Source organism: Halichoerus grypus, chromosome 6, assembly GCF_964656455.1.
Source record: "Halichoerus grypus chromosome 6, mHalGry1.hap1.1, whole genome shotgun sequence".
Lineage (NCBI taxonomy): Eukaryota > Metazoa > Chordata > Mammalia > Carnivora > Phocidae > Halichoerus > Halichoerus grypus.
The window spans coordinates 111,599,686-111,625,175 of record NC_135717.1 but is presented as its reverse complement, the minus strand read 5'-3'; the positions used below and the strand labels follow the sequence as shown (position 1 = coordinate 111,625,175).

At 38.5% G+C, this 25,490-nt stretch overlaps 1 long non-coding RNA gene across 2 annotated transcripts in view; it reads left to right on the top strand.

Annotated features, from left to right (window-relative positions):
• The first annotated feature begins 15,759 nt into the window (after positions 1 to 15,759).
• The window catches only part of LOC118519882 (uncharacterized), a 59,024-nt gene continuing 49,293 nt past the window's right edge, over positions 15,760 to 25,490 (top strand). For both annotated transcript variants that reach the window (XR_004909381.2, XR_013448544.1), the window contains exons 1-2: positions 15,760 to 15,886; positions 18,537 to 18,630. This is a non-coding gene — a long non-coding RNA (uncharacterized LOC118519882). The remainder of the gene's footprint in view (positions 15,887 to 18,536; positions 18,631 to 25,490) is intronic.

Here is a 25,490-nt window from a genome sequence, read left to right as displayed (position 1 = left end):
TCTTCCAGCTTAGGGATAGTAACAACTCTGGCTGTTTTGTCCTCAGGAGGTAACTGCCCCATTTCTTGTTGATTTCCCTATTTCCTGTCACATCTTTATAAATGGTCCCTTTGTTAAACTCTCTTTAATTAGCCAGCTTGTGTGTGCCATCATTTCCTGCCAGGACTCTGACTGATACCCATAAGGAGGGAAGTATGTGAGGGTTGGGAATGTCTTCAAAAAGTGGTCCTTCACATTTTGATATAAAAAAGTACAGAATTCCAATGTTAGGAGGGATTATGACATTACCTATTAAATTTATTGGTATACTAGAATCTCAGGAGGAAAAAAAAGTAAACAGATCGATGCCCCAATAAAGGACATGTAATCCATTACTGCCCTATCTATATGTTTTGCATTAGGGTAAAAAGCAAATACAAAAATTATCAAATTAAATTTTAGCTGCATAGAGACTTTTACTTTAAAGAAGAAAATGGAAATGGAGAGTATATGACTACTGCAAACTACAGAAATGGTAAAGTGGCTTTTCACTATCCCTGCACCATTGCTATGGAAACAATCTTACACTAGCTGAGCTAAAGGATAATTTATAAATGTCTTAATACTTTGGCATGTGTAATATTTATTGAATGTGTGAATTCAAGTATCTCTCCATATTCCCTGGATTTATCATAAATTATTTTTTCTGCAGCCTTTTTATATTTAATTTAAAATTTCAACAGAGCACAAGGGCTTTTTTTTCCTGCTACTATTACTATGGTAAATAGCAATTTAGTCTCCAAGAAGATATTAATTTGAAGTTATTTCCATGTGATTTTTTTTCCTTATATATGTTTTGGATTTCATATTAAATCTTCCTGAAAAAATATATTTTATTTGCATTAATGAAGACAGAAATAGTGTGTGCATGTGGGTATGTATGTGTAATGTATATATACACACACCATCTCCATCCATATATTCATATATGTGCATCATTTAGATATTTTATGGCTTTTGGAAGAAGAAGCAAGGCTGGAATTGCATATTCCCAATTTGTTATAAACCTTAGTAGGGCTCTGAGGATTTTGGTGGTTTGCAGACCCCTGGTTAAACTGCTGAGTGAAAGAAAACTCTTATAACATTGAAAAGAGGGAAAAAATAAGATTATATTCTTCCAAGGACTATTAAAGCAATGAATATGCTCAGATTGAATTTTTTCCCTTCAAGATTTATACCATAAAAAATATATCCCAGGAGAATTACTGTTTACCCAGACAAGCAGTAATCAATTGCTTCTTAAGAACTTTGTTCCTTGAAAAAGAGGTGGTTAATGCCCTACTTCTTACTCTGGAGATAATTGGCAAACTGCCATCGTTGAATTATGCCAACATTATGGGAAAGTGAAAGCTAAGAAGCATGAATTTAATTTGGGGGTACTTGGCTCTTTTAAGAGCAGCTCTTGGTGACAATCGTTGTTTTTACTTTCCTTTATTTTCCCTTTCTGAGAAGAAAAGCACAAGAATCCTTTAAATGCAATCCTTCGGTAACTAACGTATGGCAATCCGTATCATTTATCTCCCTTTTCAAAAGACTGCCATACTGCTTTCCCCCCCGTGCCCTATATGCTGGTAAAGAGAGCCACGGGTTTGTTCAATTATACTGCAATATCATGGAACTCTTTCATCCTCCCACTAACTTGGTTATCTATAGCCAAAGTTGAAATACCCTATAATTGCCTTTAAAAAAATGAACAATATATCAAAGCTCTAAAACAATAATCAATACTCTGAGTATCAGAGTAGCAGAAGTTATTCAGTTGAACAAAGCTGAGGTTACATGTACTGAATAGAAAATCAGCTTCAGTTCACTAAGCATTACCCCATCTATCATACCTCCATGTTGCTGACTAGTTTGGAGTTCCTCTGCAGGTCAGCGGATCCCGCAGACCTGTGTGTGGCCGCAGTCCTGTTGACCTAGTGCTTAAGCATTGATGAGACCAACTTTTTTTTAGAACAAGACGTTTTGTCTTTATATTTTCAAATGTAGAGTGTTAGTGGTCCAATAGTAAATTGATCTCAGAGAGATTCCTGCGAAAAGGATACCTGAAGGCAGTTAAGTGAATGCTCGTGCTGTATACACACTTTATTCATGGAGGTACCTGGACACTCACCCTCGGCAGTCCCTTTGTTGCTGTGAAGTTGGCTCATTGTGTTCTTACTGACCTTTCATTATTGATGCACTGTTTTCTGCCCTAGAATTCAATATCTTCCATAAAGGAATTGTCACCTCTTTGCAGAGTAATTGCCCTTACTTAATAGACCTGCAGGTAGAAAGGCAGGAGTGCCTTAAGCTATAGTGGTTCTGGATCTGTGATGAAATAAAGTGACAAAGAATAGAACCATTGGAGGAGTTTTGAGTAAAATCATGAGTTGCAATTTCCTATATATGCTTTGTATTTGCCATGACAACTTCCTCCAAACCTTTGGTCTTTGTATTGAGATTAAATCATTGTTTGTAGAGATGGTTTACAGGGCAGATTCTGAAAGTCTTTATTTTGAATGACAAATGGCATAAATATGTTACTGTCACCACCAAAATACTGCATTTAAAACATGCTTTCCCATTTATCTCTAGTGCTAGGTGCTTTAAAAAAACACTCTGGAATTAGAGTGTGACTATATGTAGAAGTCAAAACGATACCAAGTTTATTTTTGAGTAATTTTCTTTCTCTTTTACAAACACACAGCTGTAAGTAAGGAAAAAAGAAAAAAAAAATAGAACATATAATTTTCTAAAAAATATATAAAGAATCCAGGAATAAGTCTACCAAAAGAGATGCACGGCCTTATGGAGAAAATATAAAACCACACTGAACAAATATTTGTGGAGGCCCCACCGTATATGAGCCACTGTTCTAGGCAGTGTGTGAAGCGTCAGGGCACTGTGGAGCAGAAGCATCCAGAGCAGTACCACAGTGAATAAAGTGTGCACAGAACACAAGCATCCACGGACATACTGCCTTCTTACGGAGTTCACATTCTAATGGTGAGGAGAGAAAATTAACAAATACATAGATGCTATGTCAGGTGAGGATAAGTGCTATGAAGAACAATTAAGCTGGTTTGGGGTCGTGATATGGACAGGAGTGATAGTTTAGATAGGGTGTGCAGGAAGTCCTCTCTATGTAAAGTGACATTGGAGCAAATACTTGAATGGAGTAAGGGGGTGAGTCATCTGTGTTCCTAGACGGAGAGAATTACAGACAGGGAGAACTGTGTGAACAGATCTGAAATGGGCACATGCTTATATGTGTCTTGAGAGGAGCAAGCAAGCAGACAGAAGATGAGATCACAGGAGTGGCTGGTGACCAGATCACATAGATCCACCTGGGCCAAGGTTAGATATTTGCATTTTATTCTTAGTGAGATGGGAGTCATTAGAGACTTTTGAGCATAGCTGTGACACAATTGGGCTGACATTTAAAAGGATCACTTTTGCTCCTGTGTGGAGAATAGACAGGGGAATTGCAGGAAGGGTGAGATGTGCTGAGTGTGGAAGCAGGAGGTGTATTCATAGTGCAGAATTTTGGACAAGATGGTAATGATTTGGACTAGGATGGTAACAAGGGTGAGAAGTGAGAACCAATGGAAGTTAACATTAAAGAGATCCAACTAAATGAAAAAATGGATAGGAAGTTTAAATATCTTTAAACAGTCAATTCTCCCCAGTGGTTCTAATGAGGAAAAAATATATTAAAAAACAGTTCTTTTAAGGTGATCTAAACTATCATAGAAAAACGAGTGGCCAGGAAAATTTTTTTGAAATGTATATTTTAATGTTTGTTTGTTTGTTTGTTTATGGGAGAGAGCACGTGCACAAGCAGGGCATGGGGAGGTGCAGGGAAAGGGAAAGGGAGAGAGAGAATCTCAAGCAGACTCCCTGCTGAGTGCAGAGCCCAATGCAGAGCTCAGTCCCAGGACCCTGAGATCATGACCTGAGCTGAAATCAAGAGTTCGATGCTCAACTGACTGAGCCACCCAGGCACCCCAAATGGCCAAGAATATTTTTAAAGAATTATATTTGAGGGTAGGAGAGACTTGTTCTACAATACATCAAGAGAGTATAAAGCTGTAGAAATTGAGAGTATTACTATAGAAATAAACAAGATAGATGACAGATGGATGTATCTAATAGCATCAAAACCTCAGAAAACATCCCAAACACATATGGATACTTGCTATGTGACAGAGGTTACACTGCAGAGGTGGGCCTGTGGAAACTGGTTATGGAAGAACAAAAACATATCCTTATTTCATACAAATTCACTCCATGGAGATTGAAGACCTAATACAAAAAGCAACACAAACTTATGAAAAAATTTTAGGAGAATGCTTTTTGACCTCAGAATATTTTAAAATAGACTCAAAAGACATATATCATAAAATTATAAATTCTGTTATATGAAATCAATGAAAAGACAGGCCACAGGCTGGAAAAAATATTGGCATTATAGATAATCACAAAGGATTGGTAAGCAGAACACACACACACACACACGCACACACACACACACACACACACTCCTAAAAAGAAGAAAAGCAGAAGTATCCAATAGAAAAATGAACAAAAGACATATATAGGTATTTCACAAGAAAGGAAACCCCAAAATGACTAATAAATATGAAAATTTTCTTGGGCTCTCTAGTAGTTAGGTAAGTTCAAATTAAAGCCACAATAACAAAATTCAATAAAAATTTGATAAAGTTAAAAAGTGAGGATAGCACATGGGGCACCTGGGTGGCTGAGTCAGTTAAGTGACTGTCTCTTGACTTCAGCTCAGGTCATCATCTCAGGGTTGTAAGGTCGAGCCCTGTGTGGGGCACAACACTGGGTGTGGAGCCTGCTTAATATTCTCTCCTTCTCCCTTTGCCCCTCCCCCTCCAATTACACATGTGCATGTGGTCTCTCTTTTTCTCTAAAAAAAAAAAAAAAAAGTAGGATAGCACCAATTGTTGGTACAAATATGAAACAACAGGAGCTCCTGCACACTAGTATTGGTATCATACATTATACACATCTCCAAACCACTTTGCAATACCTGAAGTTAAGGATATATACCCCTCATGACCCAGCACATACTCTGAAGCATGTGATCTAGAGCTGCACTGTCCAATACAATAGCCAAGAGTCGTTTGTGGCTATTTAAATTTAAATTAATTAAATTAAAATTCAGGTCCTCAGTTGCATGAGCACATTTCAAGGGCTCAATAGCCACTCTGTGACTATTGGCTAGTCTACTATATTGGACAGCACAATGATAGTTCTATCATTAAAGAAAGTTCTATTGGAATGGTACTACTCTATAGAAATTTTCATACACATGTACAAAAAGATGTGTAACAGATATTCATAGTAGTATTATTTGTAATAACAAAATTCTAGAAACCACTCAAATGTCAATCAGGATCACTGATAAACAAAATATGTTATGTTTATATTTTGGAATACTATAGAACATGAAAATGAATAAGAACTACATATAGCAACATGGATGAATCTCAGAAACAATGTCTAAAAAAAATCAAAATGCAGAAAATGCACACATAACACAGTATTTATATAAAATTTTAAAATATGCAAAACTGTGTATTGTGTAAGAATATATTTATGCAAGTATAAGTATTTAAAAGTGCATGGGAATGATAAACATCAAATGAGGATAGTGGTTGTCTCTGAGAGGTAGAAGAGAAGTGCCAAGTATTCAGGGTACATAACTGTGTTGGTAATATTAGTTTATCATTTTATTCTATATACTTCAGATATTTCAAATAATGTCAATTGCTGGCATTCACATAAATGAATTTACAGATTGATTAAATTAAATAGAAGTTGCATTTCTATTCCCCAAACTAAGCCAGTTAATTTTTTTTTTTTTTAAGATTTTATTTATTTGACAGAGAGAGAGAGTTAGCGAGAGCAGGAACACAAGCGGGGGAGTGGGAGAGGGAGAAGCAGGCTTCCTGCCGAGCAGGGAGCCCAATGCGGGGCTCGATCCCAGGACCCTGGGATCATGACCTGAGCCGAAGGCAGATGCTTAATGACTGAGCCACCCAGGCGCCCCCATAAGCCAGTTAATTTTTGACAGATATGTATGGAAGTCATAAGATTTGTGGAAGCTAGGCTTTAGACAATTATATGTAGTGTGCTTTCTTCAGCAGCACATACACTAAAAAATAGACAATTATACATAGTAATAAAGCCTAAAAGGTTTCTATTTCTAATAATTTATTTAAATGAATACAATACTACTCCTTTAAACACAAGTAGAAAAAACATCAGGATGATCTCATCACCTTTGCTATTGTTTTGATTTTTGTTTGTTCTCTGCTCCCATGCTTCCATATTTTACATTGTTGAGTCATAGTATCATTTTTATTTCTGCCTTTGGCATAGCATTTTATTGTAAACAACTTTATATTATTAAATGTTCATAAAATGTTAATGACCTGTAAATATTTCATTGATTTTTTAGAAATGTAGTTTATTTCCTTCTAACTTTTTTATTATTATAGATGGTACTATAATTCATACCATGTAAGTTATCCTTAGACTATATTATCAAGAGTAGATTTAATGAAGCAAGTTATGAACAATTCTAATGATGTGGTTTGCTTGTTTTATTGTTTGTCTAAAGTCCGTACCAATGAACAATTCCACTGGCCATGTATAGGATTATTTTTAAAATAACCTATTCTATATTACCAATTTTAGTCCTCCACTATTTTTATAGGTGTAAAAGGATACATTACTATTTTAAGTTGAATTTCTTTAAATAACTGTAAGGTTAAATGTGTGTAGGTACAGTCATTTTCTCCTTATGTTCTTGTTCATATAACTCTTGTGCTTTGATATTTTTCTTATAAGTCAGAATTAGATAGTCATGTTTAATTGTTAGAAATCCTTTGACATATTTTTGCCAATGTCTTCCTCAATATGTTATTTTTAGTTTTTTATTATCAAGAATTTTAATATTTATCATAGATGGTTACTTTTATAACCTCTTACATTTCTTCAAAGTCAGATTATTATATTGCAATTAGCTCATTGTACACATCCAGAAGTGGGATACTCACCACCTCCAGAAACCATGCATTCCATTTTTGAAATACTCTATTTGAGTTCTTCTGAACATCAGCTGAAGTCTATTTTCCTTAAATTTCAAGTTAATTGACATCATGTTGGTCCTAGTTCTACTCATTGGGCCATACCGACAAGCTCCTCTTCAAATATCCTTCTAGGACCCTCTACTTCTAGTATTAAATTTCTCCAATTTAAACTAAACAACATATTCCAGGAGAAATTTCTTTTTTTCTTATTATTATTATGTTCAGTTAGCCAACATATAGTACATCACTGGTTTTTGATGTAGTGTTCAGTGATTCATTAGTTGCATATAATAACCAGTGCTCATCACAACATGTGCCCTCCTTAATGCCCATCACCCGGTTACCCCATCTCCCCACCCCCCTCCCCTCTGAAACCCTCAGTTTGGTTCCCAGAGTCCAGAGTCTCTCATGATTTGTCTCCCTCTCTGATTCCTTCCCATTCAGTTTTCCCTCCCTTCCCCTATGGTCCTCTGTGCTATTCTTTATGTTCCACATATGAGTGAAACCATATGAAAATTGTCTTTCTCTGCTTGACTTATTTCACTTATCATAATCTCCTCCAGTTCCATCCACGTCAGTGCAAATGGTGGGTGTTCATCCTTTCTGATGGCTGAGTAATATTCCATGCGGTTCTATATATGAACCACATCTTCTTTATCCATTCATCTGTTGAAGGGCATTTCGGCTCCTTCCACAGTTTGACTATTGTGGACAGTGCTGCTATGAACATAGGGGTGCATATGGCCCTTCTTTTCACTACATCTGTGTCTTTGGGGTAAATACCCAGTAGTACAGTTGCTGGGTCGTATGGTAGCTCTATTTTTAACATCTTGAGGAACCTCCATACTGTTTTCCAGAGTGGCTGCACCAGCTTGCATTCCTACCAACAGTGTAAGAGGGTTCCCCTTTCTCCATGTCCTCGCCAACATTTGTAGTTTCCTGTCTTGTTAATTTTAGCCATTCTAACTGGTGTGAGGTGGTATGTCACTGTGGTTTGATTTGTATTTCCCTGATGGCTAATGATGTTGAACAATTTTTCATATGTCTGTTAGCCATTTGTATGTCTTCTTTGGAGAAGTGTCTGTTCATGTCTTCTGCTCCAGGAGAAATTTCTTTAACCAAAGACACACTTGGTTAAGAAACTGAGAACATAAACTGGGACTCCTTCACTGGGCTTCTCTATCTTACAAAGAATAAAAATGTTCTCCACATTCACCAAGTGATCTCTTCTGATATATTTGAAATTCATAAAAATTTCAAAATGCTAACTAAGAGAACATTTATATTCAAATTGCATTCTCCCAAATGTGTTTACAAAATCATCTTTCTAACAGCATATTCAATGCTGTGTAAAATCGGATTTTATTTGGTGGCATACTACTATTCCATAAAGAATCCAGTAGCATGTATTTTCCACTACAAATTGAATTTTTCTAGTAATTTGGGCTTTTCGTCCATAGTAAATACATTTCTTAGTGTAGGACTTCATGCATCATCTCATCATTCTAAACGAAATGCCAAAGGAAGATAACTTTGCCTTGGTATGAATAAAACAACTTGGTTTTATTTTAGTAATTTGAGTCATTTTGACTGCAGACCCAAGCCAATAGAGACAGAATTGTATCACTTCAGTTAAATTCTCGCTTGACATGGAGTGGGTCACAGTAGCACACCTCACTAAGTGACGATTAACAATAAAGACAGAGTTCTTGCAACTGACACATTTAACCCATGTTTTCTGAACATTCGTTTTTATTCTGTTTGTGACATATATTAACCAACCCAGAGTTTTGTTTTACCTTCTTTTTTTTTCCTTACAGAAAACTGCTTCTTTTTTATTTTTAGCAAACATGAACTGTTTTAAAAAATACATAAAGTATTTCTTTAAAAATTACTTTTTTAAAGTTACTCTCCATGCGATTACTCTTTCTGCTTGCTAATATCACGGTCATTATTCTGAGGGGGAGACTACATAAGGCAGTCCACTCCAAGCCTTAAACTATCTCTTTGCTGCTAGCTGGGGTGCCCGGGCAGGATCGTAGGCATGTGACTGAGCAAGGAAGCAATGAAGACTGGAAGCCTTCAGCTGGTAGCTTCTCCTTTTTTCAATTCTTCCTTTTTCCTTTTTTTTCTTCTTTTTTAAAAGATTAATTATTTATTTATTTGAGAGAGAAGGGGAGAGAGAGAGTATGAGTGGGGGTGGAGGGAAGAGGGAGAAGCAGACTCCCTGCTGAGCAGGGAGCCCTCAGGCTGCCAGGATCCCCGAGATCATGACCTGAGCCAAAGGCAGATGCTTAGAAAGCAGACACTTAACTGACTGAGCCACCCAGGCACCCCTCAATTCGTCCTTTTATATGCTTTATTTCCATAAGGTAGAAGAGCCTTCACTTTTCTTCTTAACAAACCTCATTTGTCTGCAAAAATTTAATCAGATGTTGAATCCGTATTCTCTTGATCCATTTCCAGTAAGATGTTCTCATCCTCCTCCTACTCCTGATTACCTTTCACTTACATTAATTTGCTCATCCTACTGAACATATCTGAAGGCAGGATTCATGTCTTACTCATCTTTTAAATTCCACATAGTGCAGTGGCTAGTGTAGAATAGAATCCCTATTAATATTTTTTATGCTACAGGTTTTTTCCAGCTTTATTGAGGTATAATTGACAAGTAAAATTGTAATATATTTGAAGTATACATCAGGATGATTAGACATATGTTTGAAAAGATTCCTGCCATCTGGTTAATTACACATTCATCATTATATTAATGTGATATAAATTTAATATATATTAATATATTAATAGCATAATATATATATATATATATTTGGTGAGAACTTTTAAGTCCTATTCTCTTAGAAAATTTCAATTACACATTACAGTATCATCAACTATAGTCACCATGTTATAGATTAGATCTTCCGACCTTATTCATCTTATCCCTGAAAGTTTGTACTCTTTGACCAACCTTTCCCTATCTCCCCAACCCTGGCAACCACTTTTCTACTCTCTGTTTTTATGCCTATACCATATTGTTTTGATTACTACAGCTTTATAATATAGCTTGAAATCAGGAAGTGTGATGCTTCCAGTTCTTTCTCTAGATTGTTTTGGCAATTTGTGGGTTTTTGTGGTTCCATATAGTTTTAGAATTGTTTGTTCTATTTCTGTAAAAAATGCCAGTGGAATTTTGATAGGAATTGCATTAATTCTGTACATTGCTTTGGGTAGTGTGGACATTTTAACAATGTTAATTTTTCCAATCCATGAGCATGGAATATCTTTTCATTTATGTTCATCTTCTTTGATTTCTTTCATTAATGTATTAGAGTTTTCCAGTGTATAGGTGTTTCATCTCCTTGGTTAAATTTATTCCTAGGTATCTTACTTTTTTTTTTGATGCAATTGTAAGTAATATTATTTTCTTAATTACTTTTTCTGATAGTTCATTGTTAGGGTATAGAAACACAATTAATTTTTGCATATTGATTTTTTATCCTGCAATTTTACTGAATTCACTTATTAGTTCTAACAGCTTTTTGGTGGAGTCTTTGGAGTTTATAGATAAGACCATGCCATCTGCAGACAGAAACAATTTTACTTTTTCCTTTCCAGCTTAGATATTTTTATATCTTTTTCTTGCCTAATTGCTCTGGATAGGCCCTCCAATACTATGTTGAATAAAAGTGGCAAGGGCGCCTGGGTGGCTCAGTTGGTTAAGCGACTGCCTTCGGCTCAGGTCATGATCCTGGAGTCCCTGGATCGAGTCCCGCATCGGGCTCCCTGCTCGGCGGGGAGCCTGCTTCTCCCTCTGACCCTCCCCCATCTCATGTGCTCTCTCTCTCTCTCATTCTCTCTGTCTCAAATAAATAAATAAAATCTTTAAAAAAAAAAAAAAAAAAAAAAGTGGCAAGAGTGGACATCCTTCTTTGATTCCTGATCCAGAGGAAAAGTTTTCAGCTTTTCATCATGAAATACAATGTTAGCTGTGGGCTTGTCCTATATGGCCCTTATTATATCGAGATACATACCTTCTATATCCAGTTTGTTGAAAATTTTTATTATGAATGGATGTTGAATTTTGTCAAATGCTTTCTCTGCATCATTTGACATGATCATATTATTTTTATCCTTCATTTTATTAATGTGGGGTGTCACATTGATTGGTTTGTGTATGTTGAACCATCCTTTGCTTTCCTAAAAAAAAAAAGCCAACTTGATCATGGTGTGTGGTCCTTTTAACGTACTGTAGAATCTGGTTTGCTAATACTGTGTTGAGTATTTTTGCACCTATGTTCATCAGGGACATTAGCCTGTAATTTTCTTTTCTGTACTGTCCTTTTCTGATTTTTGTATCAGGATAGTGCTGGCCTCATAAAATGAGTTGAGAGGTATTCCTTCCTCTCTATTTTTTGGAAGAGTTTGAAAAGGATTGATATTAATTTTTTTTTTTTTTTTTAATGTTTGGTAGAAACCACCTGTGAAGCCATCTGCTTCCTAAAGTTTTCCGTTTGGGGAGGTTGGGTGCCCCTACACCTGTTATTAACTGTGTCTTTCTTTGCTACAGTCTTGTGAGACATATAAATGCAAGCTGTTTTGGCTATCAGAGCTAGGTGTTCCAGGAGCCTGTCACTTAAATGGTAGCCACAAAAGCTGGGGCACCAGACAAGTGTCCAGGTTCCTTCCAAGGAGATACTGGCTTCTTGGAGTGGGCCAGAGGAAGAGGGCAGGGGAGAGATATAGAAGGTGTCCACAGACTTCCTTGGTCTCTGGGGAAGATCACAGTCATTCCCTTAGATGAATGCTAAATTAGAAGCCTGACTCTCTAAGAGAGAAGCTTTTGAATATGCAAATAGTCCTGTTTCAGGGAAAGAATGGGAGATGGGCATCTCTGTCTGCTCCCTCACTGCTGAGCCCTGGGAGGATAGCTGGTTAAGACCTGTTTCTTTGTTTGCTACAGTCCTGTGGGGACACAGGAACGTAATCCCCATTGGCTATCAGAGCCAGGTGATCTAGGCATCTGTCCCCTGGGTGACAGCCACAAATGCTGGGGTGCCAGATGTGTGTGTGAGCTCTTTCCAGGGATATATTGACAATTTGGGGTGGGCTCAAGGGACAGGGCAGAGGTGTTGTCCACTGTTTTTTTTTCTGGTCTCAAGGGAGGATGGCAGTCAGCCACTAGATGCAAGTTAAATTAGAAGCCTGATCCTGAAGCAATAGCTTCTAACACATGCAAATAGGCCTCTTTCTGGGAAAGACTGGGAGAAGGACAATCTTTGCCTGCTCTCTCAGTTCTGAGCTTTGGGGAGATAGCCTCGGTGAGTCCTCTTGAGAAGTTATAGTCTTGTGTGTTTTAATGCACATAAGCCCCATTAATTTTCAGAGATAAGTGTTTGGGGGATCTATCCCTCAGGTGGGAGTCTTAAAAGTTGGGGTGCTTGATATGCAGACCAATCCTTTTGATCCTCAGGGAGGAGCTGGGAGTTGGGAGTTCCTCTCGACTACATGGCACTGGCATGGGTGAGGTTTAGGGTGAATGTGTTTCAGCCTTTCCTATCTGTTTCAGTGTGGGTGATGTAGGTGTAGGATTTGCTCCACTCTTTTCTGGGTTTCTTTTAGGAGTTGCTCTGTGTTTAGCTGAGGACTTGCTGCGTCCGTGGAAGGAGGTGAATTCGGGAGGTTCTTGTCTCTCCTCCATCTTGGACCTGATTCTGCCTATAGCTGGCTTCTAACTCAGGCCTTAGACTAAAGGAGAAAAAAGAAGTTTTAGCTCACATGGGGTCCAGAGAGTTGACTAAAAGTGGGTTTGAGTCCAAAGTCCTACGTAAGGGCCAGAAAGCATTTTAGGCATACATTCTCTGTTGTAACTACTCAACTCTGCTATTGTAGACCCAATATATAAATACAGAATTTTGCATATAAAATATAAAATGAATGAATATAGCTCTGTTCCAATAAAATTGCATTGGCAGAAGTCAATGACAGGTCAATTTGGCCCACGGGCCATAGTTTGTCAACCTCTGCTCTAAGCTATAGATACCAGGGGGAACCTCCAACAGTAATATACAAAGCCTATTGGGTATTCAGAATTTTGTTGCCCTAAACAGACTTATTTTTCTATTTCTTATATGTAAACAAAGAGGAAATTCATGATCAAAATCCCAAAAGCATTTTAGGAAATCCAGACTGAGGGAGACTCACATTTGCAAACTCTGAATCTACATGTAGCCATGCTGCCCAACCTAGTGAAACTTGCCCCCCTCTTACCTTAGCCCCCAAACCTTCTGCCTGTTTACCCTAAACCAATTAAAGCTGAGGGCCCATATCCACAGAAGAGCCTCTGCCTTTCTAAAGATCTATGAATGTCTTAATGCTGTACATATTAAGACCGTAAGGCTCTAGAAATGCATTCTTAGGGTTCACTGGCATAAGGGACAGAGCCAACCAAACCCAGCACCTAGCATTTTCTTTCCTTATTTGACATTTAGAGGAAAGTGAGTATATCCCTAATCCCTGGGGCTGCATAGATTTGCCACCTCAGAACCCAGAGAAGCCGGCTCAGATATCTTCTACAGGTCTAGAAGCCTAAGTATGCTCTCCTATAAAATGGAGTTAACGATATTGCCTACCTCATAGGGCTTTTGTAAGGATTTCATGGTTATTCATGAGTACTTAGTGCAGTGTTTAACAATGTAAGTATGCAATAAGTATTACCTATTTTTTGTAATATTATTATTCTCCAAAGAGGCTGGTAGAAGAACTTCACCAGTAATTTTTTGTTGTTGTTGTTTTACAAAAAGCCACGTTAACAGCAACCTAAAACCACGAGTTTGCTACCAATTAGCCTGTTGAATTTTCTTCCCAGAAGATTTTCATTTAGTCAGATCCCTAAAATGAGTCAATCCTTTCCCATTAGCAGGTATATGTCATACTCCCTACATTTCTCTTCCAGAGCCCATTGCATACATTATTATTCAGGCACATACATTTTCCTGCAGAGCCTGGAGGCAGCTGCAAAACCTAGCTCACCAGGGATCTGGGAAGTCCAGCTTGTCCTAGCTCCTCTGGATACATTATAGCTGGATCAGAGGGAGGTCTCCTGAGTGCTTCTTTAGCCAAAGCCCTGCAGAAAAACATGAGGTATCAGTTCAGAAAAGTTTGAGAAAGATTGCAAAACAACCTGATTCCTACCCACCGAAACTGTAAGAAAGGAATAGATTTAGATTTCATAAAATCTAATATAGAAATAACAGCAGAATTCGCTTCCTTTGTAGCAAATCAACCATACATATCCTTGTATCAAACTCTAAGACAATATTGCCTACTTACAGCCACTTTTCCCCACTGTCCTCTAAAGTGGCCCGTTCCCCATCTCACTGGGACAATATTGGGCGTCAAGCCTCTACCCCAATTCACAGAAATGACAGCCTTTGCAAGCATCTGTTTTTTAGTCTATGTCTTTAAAGATGTCTGTGTCTTGTGGTTATTGGAGGGGTATCAAGACCAGTTATCCAAAATTCTCCTAAATATTCTGAAAGATCTGAAAGTTGTTAAAAAAAAAAAAAAACAAGAATGTGGGGACACCTGGGTGGCTCAGTCCGTTAAGCATCTCCCTTCCGCTCAGGTCATGATCCCAGGGTTCTTGGATACAGTACCATGTTGGGCTCCTTGCTCAATGGGAAGTCTGCTTCTCCCTCTGACTGCCACTCCCTCCCTGCTTGGGCTCGCTCTCTCTCTGACAAATAAATAAAATATTTAAAATAAATAAATAAATAACCAAGAATGTGTTGGACTGGAGTTTGCATCCCTGTTCTATCACTTACTGACTGAATTTTGGTGAGGCTTTCTAAGAAATGTTTATATATCCCTAACAACAGGGCGTTGTTCTTCTTCTTTCTTCTTTCTTCCTTCTTTCTTCTTCTTTTCTTCTTCTTCTTCTTCTCCTTTTCCTTCTTCTTCTTCATTTAATTTAATTTTATTTTTGTAAGAGCAGCTCTCAGCCCCACTGCCAGGGCCTCCGGACCCCTCCTGCGAAGGAGAGGGGCTCTGCCCCCACCCAACCATAGCCGCAAGGGTGGCCACTATGCTGGGAAGAAGGGCAGCAACTGAGTGGTCTGGTACCCCCAAGGCACCCCCCTCTCCAAAGACCAGCAAAGGCTTTCTTACCAAGGGTGCGTCATCCCACCAATCATCCCCCATAAGGCGGCAAAGAGGATCAGAGACGTGGCTTTGTGGGGGGTGTGCCGCCTGGGCAAGCATAGGGCATCCTGAGCGCTGGCGGGCCGAAGGCCAGTGATGGCGCAGGCTGCCCCGCCTCACCGCACTAGTCAAAATCCTGCAGAGCGCACACGGGTCGTTCGTTGGTCGGAAGACCTGGCGTTTCCAGAAAGAGCAAGAGCCCAGGCACCCACACGTGGCCGCACAGCGGGAGGCCTCAGGCGGCCCAGCGCAGTGTCCCCGGCCCCACCCACAACGAACGCTCACACCCCCGCGTGCAGGCGTGCAGACAGGTAACGCGCCGCCTGCCCCGCAAAGGGGCCGGTGTGCCTGCCTTACCCGCTGCACCTGCCCCTCCTCCACCCCACCCGCCCCGTGACCCAGCGGTCGCTGGGAACCGGAAACAGCCGCCGCTCTGCCTCCCGCACCCCGGGGACCACCTGGAGCGCTCCGGGGCACCGCGGGGCAGCAGGGCCCTCCTCGCCACCGGGAGGCCCGCTCACAGCCACGGCCAAGAGGTGAGTGAGACTGGCCCCGGGCGCAGAGGCTCTGCGGCAGAGGGCGGGAGGGCGAGGTCGGGCCAGAGCCCCCCTGCCCCCACCGCCCCCTCCATACGCAGCCCAGGGGACCGGGGAGAGGCGAGGGGCCCTCTGCTGAGCCGGAAGAGGGTTTCATTCGCTTGAATGTCCCTGTGCAGTCTGACCAGCCCGGAAGAGGTGTAAGGTCACCACACCAATGGGTACACATAGTGAGTTCTTACTGACAATAATATGCAGTGTTGTCAAAGAGACCATATGTATGTATGTATGTATGCATGTAGTCACTGAGACTAGTGACTTCGGGAAAATAAATTAAACCAAAGAAAGTTCACCAGAGAACCAAATACACAATAATCCTAATATAAATAAGTTTATGAGTTCCAAAAGAAAACAAAAGGCATTGAAGTTATTCCTAACTTTTAAACCAACTCCCAGGGTTACACTGAACATGATGATCAATACAAGAAAGGAGTGACAGCTCCTAATTTTAGAGTAGGCACTCCCCCCTCCTGAGGTCCTGGTCAACTCATGCTAGGGTGCTCTTCGGAGGGAGAGGGTGACATCCCCCTGGTTTCCTTTCTTGGCCACCTTTTGGATTCTACAGCGAGGCCAGTATAATAAGCAGATCTGCTGATTGGACTTTCTCAATCAGTCCTAGTCACAGGAGAATCTGAGGAGATAGTTAAGAGCTTTGGCCCAGGTCTCTACAATTTGGCATCCCACCATTCTTGTTCCTCATCTGGATCTAATTTTTGGTTTATGTTTCCCTAAATTGTTTAAATGTCTCTCTTATACCTAAATTCCTGTGTCATTCCTTGTAGTATTTTCTCAGAATTTTTAGGTTTGGAATCTTAAATTGTTCATTCAAATCTTCCAAGGACTAGAGTCTCAGTGACTGCATAGATAGCTGCCCAATGAATACCAAATCAGATTATGGCATGAATGAGAAATAAAACTTAATTGTTTTAAGCTGCTGAGATTTTAAGTTGTTTGCTACAGCGCTTAGCCTAACTGATACTTAAATTTTCCAGTGGAAATTAAAGACTATGGCTTATCAGTAGGAAGGTGGTCAGCAGACTGAAAATCAGGAAAGTGTTATGCTATGAAAAAGACATTTGCCACAATCTGTTGCCAGCAATAATTTGGTAGGTAGACCATGTGCTTATCACTAGGTACCTCTGGTGAAACAGGTTAGAAAACAATGTTAGTAGTGTAGTGTTAGTAATAATGTATCCTTCTCACTAGTGTTGTCTGCACTGGGCAGGGTATTACAAGAAAGAAAGAAGCCTAGGAAAGAGTTGGCCACTTTGCAAGCAGAAGTGAGAGAGAATAGAAAAAAAAAATCTAAAAATGTGGCCATTAAAGGGTTGGAAATGTCTGTGGCCTCTAGGTCTCAAACAGTAAGGGATGTGATTGAGAAAAGTTTTGAGTAACCAAAAAACTTCTGTTGAACAAAGTAACTAAGCCTCTTTCAGCAAACATCACATTAATAGCCATTTTTAGCCACCATTAAATTAAGAAAAAAACAAGTAGAGGAATTAGACAATAAAATCAAGCTGATTTGAGACCAATGTCTGGAAAGCATCTTTGGATGTGGTTATAGGCACATGGTACTTATTGCAAGCAAATAAATTTTAAGCTTTGTTCATGAGGAAATTGTATGGCACATAAAACCATGAGGGTGCTCCAAGGGAGCTTGTAATTAGAAAGCATTAAAATAATCTTTAGAAAGACAGTGGGCTGTCAAAGCTCTGCATCCCCAAGGAAGACACAACGCACTTCAGCTATGCCAAGAGATAAGGAAGAACCTTGCAAAGGGTAGAGTCAAGGGGCCAGAGAGAGTAATGTGTAAGAGTTCCTTACAGAGAGCAGACTCAGGGAACAATCATGGTTCTTCTCCTGTTCTCGAGGTTGGGAGCCTTCACAGTGTTTGTCTAGCTGTATTACCCCAGACCAATAACTGTTGTATTTCCCTTTTTATTCTTTCCATATGGAACTATTTATTATGGTGGATGTCAGGGACAGATACTAAGCTCATAGGTCATAGGACTATAAGAAACTATATCTGCTGTGTTGTAAAGGACATGCATTACCTTAGACCCCGGACTTTGAATTGGACTTTAGAAGTGAGTGTAATCTATATGTGGAAAAAGAGGATAAAATGAAAATTTGGTTACTGGAAACAGCAGGCTATGGTAGAAATGCTAATGTTCATCAATATCCATGTTCCCTTGTCTTGGACACACAGAAGAACTACCTTTCCCAGCCTGATTAGATGTGGTCAGGTAATTGAGTTCTAGCTAATGGAATGTGGGCAGAAATAAAGTGGCCTAATACCAGCGCACCCCACACAGCCTCCAGCAGTAGAGGATTCTGAGATCCTAGAAGAAAGTTAGAAAGCTGTAGCCCACTGGCCAAATCTGGCTCACTGCCTACTTTTGTAGAAGCCACAAACTAAAATGGCTTTACATTTTATTATCATTAAAAAAAAAAAAAACAGGGTAAGAATATTTCACAGCATTCAAAATTATATAAAATTTGAATTGAAATGTCATAAATAAAGTTTTATTGGAACACATCCACATTCACGTTCATTTATATATTGTCTGTGTCTGCTTTTGCATTGCAGTGGCAGAGTTGAATAGTTGCAGTAGAGACCACATGCGTGTGGCGCTCATTGCTGCACCCTGCTGACTCGTGCACCATATACTGCAGTGATGCAGGTAAACCTGGACAGCATTTTGAGTGCTGTGCATATCATTGTACTGTGACATTTTACTTTTTTTTACTCTTAGTGCATACTCATCAAGTCAAAACAAGAAATGAAGAGAAAAGTGAACATCAAATGGTACACTTCTGAGGCACAATGGAGCGGGGATTATTCTGTTATCAAATTAGGTGGCAAAGCATACAATAACCTTCTAGCTGTGGTAGACAAAAGAAAACCTCCTCCTCCCCCAAAGATGTCCACATCTTCGTTCCTTGAACCTGTGAATGTTACCTTACATGTCAAAAAGGATTTTATAGAGGCAATGACATTAAGGATCTTGAGAGGGAGAGAGATTTTAAAAATTTAATCTAGATACAGAACTTTATTTACAAATAAGTAGATTAATGGCATTTCGTTACATCAAATGAAGAGTGCAGCAGTCTGAGTAAATCCTGTCACAAAAGCAATAAGACCCACTGTAACCAACTTTGGGAATCAGGGTATGGCACCTCAGTGACCTGCAGTCTTCAGTTTGTGACTGCTACCTTATATCCCAATGGATGGCTTGTTTCTTTTGTTTTTGTAAATATATACACACACCAGCAGGTCGGTCATGGTCCCTGGATAAGTCCTTTGTGATGCAAGAGTATAAGCAAAATGGATCACTGTAAGTCTTTAACAGAATATACTAATCTATTCCAGGAATCTTGTCTTTAAAAGTGTTAAACACAAAAATAAAGATGAGTCCACAAATTAATCAAATTCTATGTTCTGCACATTCCAGTTTGGGCTTTTATTTAACATTGACTCTACAATACTCTACTACTGCTACCACTTGTTTACAACCCAGAAAGACATATTTTTTACTTTAGTGTTTGTGAAGAGGGATTTAAAATGTTCTTTTTTAAACACAGTGCATTTTATATGATATGCTGAGGTTTACCTATACTACTACAAATAACTTCTCAATTCCCAGCCTGAACCGTAAACTCAATTAGAAATCAATGGACAGAAGCAAAGAACTTGATAAAACATAAATTTGTTATCTAAAGAAATAAGATTGTTTTCCTGGCAATACAGTATTCTTTCAGTGGCCAAACCACCTAGTGCAAAGTAATAACTTACTTTGTATCAGCACAAATATTGAAACACCATTAAGAACACTTTCCCTTTTATAAAACAATTTATGCCAACATGACATAAAATGGCCCTTCATACTAGGAACATAAGGGATATTTTAAACTAGTTCATTTAAAATCCTGGAACAGCAGACTTGCAGTTCTAGCTATTTGGTTCAGAATCTTGCCATTCCAGAAAGACATTAAGACCATTATTATCCTAGTGGTCCCAATGTAACTGCAGTTGTCCTTACAAAAAAGGAAGCAGGACAGTCAAAGTTACAAGAAGAAATGGGATGATAGAAGCAGAAGTTGGAGTAATGAGATTGCTCGTGGGGACCATGAGCCAAGGAATTCAGGAATCCTGCAGAGGCTAGGAAAGGCAGGGAAACAGACTGTTGACTCCATCTTCCAAAAGGAACACAGCCCTATCAACACCTCAATTTTATCTCAATAAGACTCCCTTTAGATTTCTAACCTACAGGAATGTAAGACCATAAATTTGTGTTGTGTTAAATCACTAAGCTTGTGCCATTTTGTTATAGCACCAAAAGGAAACTAATGCAATATGCTTTGATATTACCAGACACATTAAAATACTTCCAAGTGACAGGAAAGCAATGTCCAGAAAAAGAAGAAAATGTAAAACAAAGTATCTTATTATAGTAGACTTTCTTCACAAAAGTAAAACAAAAAACAATGAGGCTACATCATAACTAAGTTTCCCAGTGGCTCATTTGCTGGCCACCCAAAGAGAGCTAATTACTGATGTGGTTAAATAAATTGTGTTGAAGAAGCTGAAGAAATGGGTCCAGAGAAAATGAATTCCAAACTATTACTCTTTTGATGAGAATAGTTGCTCAAATCTTTGAGGATATTGGGAACAACATTGATAGTTGATTTAAAATAATAAGGCAAATAATTTTGAGTGGTTTAGCTTGGTTCTTGAAGAGTAAATGTTACCTGCACTACTGAATTATTTATTTGATGCCAACTTTAAAGTTACTGAACCATCTGAGTTGAGCAACGACAGGTGAACACATTTCCAGAGACAATGAGATTCAACACAACCTGAAGTAGAATCTGCTAAGACGTATTACAACTGATATGGTAAAAGTATATATGGAGCAGAGAAAGGCTTAGTTGGACAAATTCACAAAAGTAGTGAAAAAAATAAGGTATTTAAAGCCCATGGTTGTCCATTATGTTATTCATGAGCAGGGATTTTGCAGAAAATATTTGAATCTATCATGTGTTATTGAAACAGAAGTGCCAACAGTGTACTTCATTTGATCTCATAGATCTATCCATCATCAGTTCCATGAATTTTTATGAAGAACAATAGCTAGATATCCTGACTTGCCCTACTAGAGCAGTCTGATGGTTTAGCAGTGTTCATATTTTATTGTCAAAACAAATAGAGTCAAAAAATGGAAATTTTTCTGAACAAGGAAAACTGTACTCAGCCACTATTATCAAATACTGAATAACTTTGGAAGTCAGCTTTTTTTAAAAAAGATTTTACTTATTTGAGAGAGAACACAAGCAGGGGTGGGGGAGAGGGAGAAGCAGACTCTCTGCTGAGCAGGGAGCCCGATGTGGGGCTTGATGAGGGGCCTGATCCCAGTACCCTGAGATCCACCTGAGTTGAAGGCAGACACTTAACCGACTGAGTCACCCAGGCATCCTGGAAGTCAACTTTTTCTATAGTATTCATAATGTTTAATGAATTCAACCTAAAACTTCAAGGCAAAATAGCACTTATGTGTGGAAAACACTGCATAAAGTCATTTCCATAACAACTAATGTTGTTTGAGTCACAAGTGATGTCAAGCTGTTTTATATACTTTCTGTGTAGTAAATTTAAAACAAAAACCAAAATCTCCATTCCAGACTGCATTATTACAAATTGTAGTCATCCACAAAACAACACATAGATAATGGAACAGAAGAGAAAATCCAGAAATGAACCCACAACTATATGGTCAATTAATCTTTGACAAAGCAGGAAAGACTATCCAATGGGAAAAAGACAATCTCTTCAACAAATGGTGTTGGGAACACTGGACAGCCACATGCAGAAGAATTAAACTGGACCACTTTCTTACACCATACACAAAAATAATTTGAAATGGATGAAAGACCTAAACATGAGACAGGAAGCCGTCAAAATCCTAGAGGAGAACATAGGCAACAACCTCTTTGACATCAGCCGTAGCAACTTCTTACTAGACATGTCTCCAGAGGCAAGGGAAACAAAAGCAAAAATGAACTATTGGGACTTCATCAAGATAAAAAGCTTCTGCACAGCAAAGGAAACCATCAACAAAACTGAAAGACAGCCTATGGAATGGGAGAAGATATTTGCAAATGACGTATCTAATAAAGGGTTAGTATCCAAAATCCATAAAGAACTTACCAAAACTAACACCTAAAAAAGCAAATAGTCCAGTTAAGAAATGGGCAGAAGACATAATAGACATTTTTCCCAAGAAGCCAGCCAGATGGCCAACAGACACATGAAAAGATGCTCAACATCACTCATCATCAGGGAAATGCAAATCAAAACCACAATGAGATACCACCTCACACCTGTCAGAATGGCTAAAATGAACAACAACACAGGAAACAACAGATGTTGGTGAGGATGCAGAGAAAGGGGAACCCTTTTACACTGCTGGTGGGAAGGCAAACTGGTATAGCCACTCTGGAAAACAATGTGGAGTTTCCTCAAAAAGTTAGAACTACCCTGAGATCCAGCAAATGCACTACTAGGTTTTTACCCAAAGGATACAAAAATACTGATTCAAAGGGGTATGTTAACCCCAATGTGTATAGCAGTATTATCAACAATGGCCAAACTATGGAGAGAGCACAAATGTCCATTGACTGATGAATGGATAAGGAAGTGGTGTACACACACACACACACACACACACACACACACACACACACACAAATATTACTCAGCCATCAAAAAGAATGAAATCTTGCCATTTGCAGTGACATGATGGAGCTAGAGTGTATTATGCTAAGTGAAATAAGTCAGTCAGACAAAGACAAATACCATATGATTTCACTTATATGTGGAATTTAAGGAACAAAACAGATGAACATAGGGGAAGGGGAAAAAAAGAGAGAGAGAGGAAAGCAAACCACAGGAGACTCTTAACTATAAAGAACAAACTGAGGGTTGATGGAGGGAGGTGGGCAGGGGATAGGCTAAATGGGTGATTGGTATTAAGGAGGGCACTTGTGTTTGAGCACTGAGTGTTATATGTAAGTGATGAATCACTAAATTCTATTCCTGAAACCAATATGTTAAGTAACTAGAATTTCAAAACGCCAAAATCTCCAATCCCACAGAAATTTGCAGTGATGTGTTTTCCCACCTCAAACTACTGTTCCAACAGTGTTTTTTGGTATCTCCATGCAAGTACAAAAGAAATTTCTGTATTTCAAAATCCATATAATCATTCAATTGAGGAGCTTCCTTCTAATCTTCAATCACAAGTGATTAGTCTGCCGTGTAATGATAGGTTAAAAGGCAAGAGAAAAATCTAATAGTATCCTGAAAATGCCTTCTAAGAGAAAACTATGGTCAATTAAAATCAAACATTCATGGATTGATATCTGTATTGGCAAAACTTACCCATGTGAAAAGATGAAATATGAAAAACTCATTACAGATCAGCATTAATTGATAAACATTTGCAACATTTTGATAATAGGGAAACTAATTTTAAACCTCCATTAAGCAAAAGTATAACCCCCAACAAAATAATTTTTTATTAGTAGACTTGTATTACTAAAAATTGTACTTATGTACTTCATTACTATATTTTGAATTTCACCCAAATAACATTTGTTGAAATTTGTTTTCTCTCTTGTTATGTAAATATCTAGATAATATCTTTGATTTTTTTCCTCTTGACTGGGAAAGCCTAAAATATTTACAATCTGGCCCTTTACAGAAAATATTTTCTGACCCTGCTTTAGAAGATGGTAGAGTCATTAGATGCAAGGAGACTGGATTCCTAATCACTAATGTGCAAGGCTCACCACTGAATCCTCAGCTGGATCATGACATGAATGAGAAATGACCCTTTATTGTGTTAAACCACCAAGATTTGTGAGTTGTTTGTTAGAGCCGCCAGTGTTACTATGACTAAAACAATCTCTTAATTATATGATTGAAATTCACATTTAAGGAAACCTCAGAAACCATGAATATTTCTGGGAAATACTTAAGTCATTTTAGGAAATGGCTACAGAGGCATTATTTTAGCAAAGTAAATCAGCACAGGGAATTCATCTTTCATTAATCCATTGTTTAAGGCACTGTGAGCAAGGTTATATGCAAGGTTGATTTGATGTTTCACTTTGAATTATAAATTCCCACTTATTTTTGAATTGAGCAATTTAATACATTTAAATCAATAAATCATCAGAAGCTGCATGCAATCATTTATTCAATAGAAGTTGTTGCTTAGATGAAGAAAGAAAATGTATTTTTGCTCTCCTAAATGAGAAATTTCTTTCTTGGGATGATGCTAAACTGTTCCTTGCTTGCAAACTAGAAAAGAATAAATTTTGAGGTTTGCATGGGACATTACTTTGAAATATCCCCAGAGAGAGCACTAGGCAAACTCCTGTAATAAAATGCAGCCACCAAACTGTCAATATTTGTCCCAATTACATGAGGAAGTAGACAGAGCAAAACACCGAGCAGAGGATTTTTTTTTTCCATTTTGCATCGCAAAGTGAACAATTACCTAAGGTGATAAGCATTTCACTTTCTGATTCAGAGTACAGTCATGTTCATCAGATTAAATTATATATATACGCATGGCTTAATATTTCTTTTAAGAAATTCCTTATTAAAAAAATAATTCCTAAGCATGAGGATCACTCAGGGTAAGTGTTTATTAATATGTCAGTGTCTGTGCCCAGAAACTGATTCATTAGGTATGGTGAAGACCCAGGAGTGCACTTTCATAGATTTACCTTGGAGGTTAAGCAGTATGTTGGATATTATGAATTGGAGCACTCAGCCTCCATTTTGCCTTCTTAGATTCTCTTGCAGCTAAGGTTCTGGCACCAAATTAATTCCACTATTTAGATGCGCTTGCAGAAAATTTGGAAGGCAAAAGCAAAGCGGAAGCCATCTCTCTGTCCCTCCGTGCCCCCCATTGTGGTCACAGATTTTCTCAGGTAATGTTTCAGTGTCCATCATCCAATTTTCTGTGTGTTGAACAGTGGCAGTTTCAGAGGCTGCAGTGGTATCCCTTCTTCCTGGCATAGCTCCAGTGATGACCTATTCTAGAACTGTTCCTAGAAGCCCAGACAGAAAACCACTTATACAACTTCCACCTATTCTGTAAGCATCTCATTCTCTGCATCATGTCAGTTTCTGCTTAAAAAACCTCAAAGTGTTTGTTTCTTTAATTAAGCTTTGACGAATAAAAACTATGACATCAACAACAGCATTATACAGTAGGCGATTCTAGACCAGCATCATTTGTACCCCTTAGGAACCTATTTTCTCATCATGTAAGGATGTGTTTATGAGAAGATTCATTAATGGCATCAACATTCTCTTGCATTTCCTTGATTGATATTTGGACAGCAAATATAATTGCCCACTGCTACTCAACTCCACCCTTCCCCCCAACACAACACACACACATCAAAGGACCAGGGATCACAGTAAGCCCTTTAACCACTGCTCCTGGAGGTGGACACTAGGCTTAGG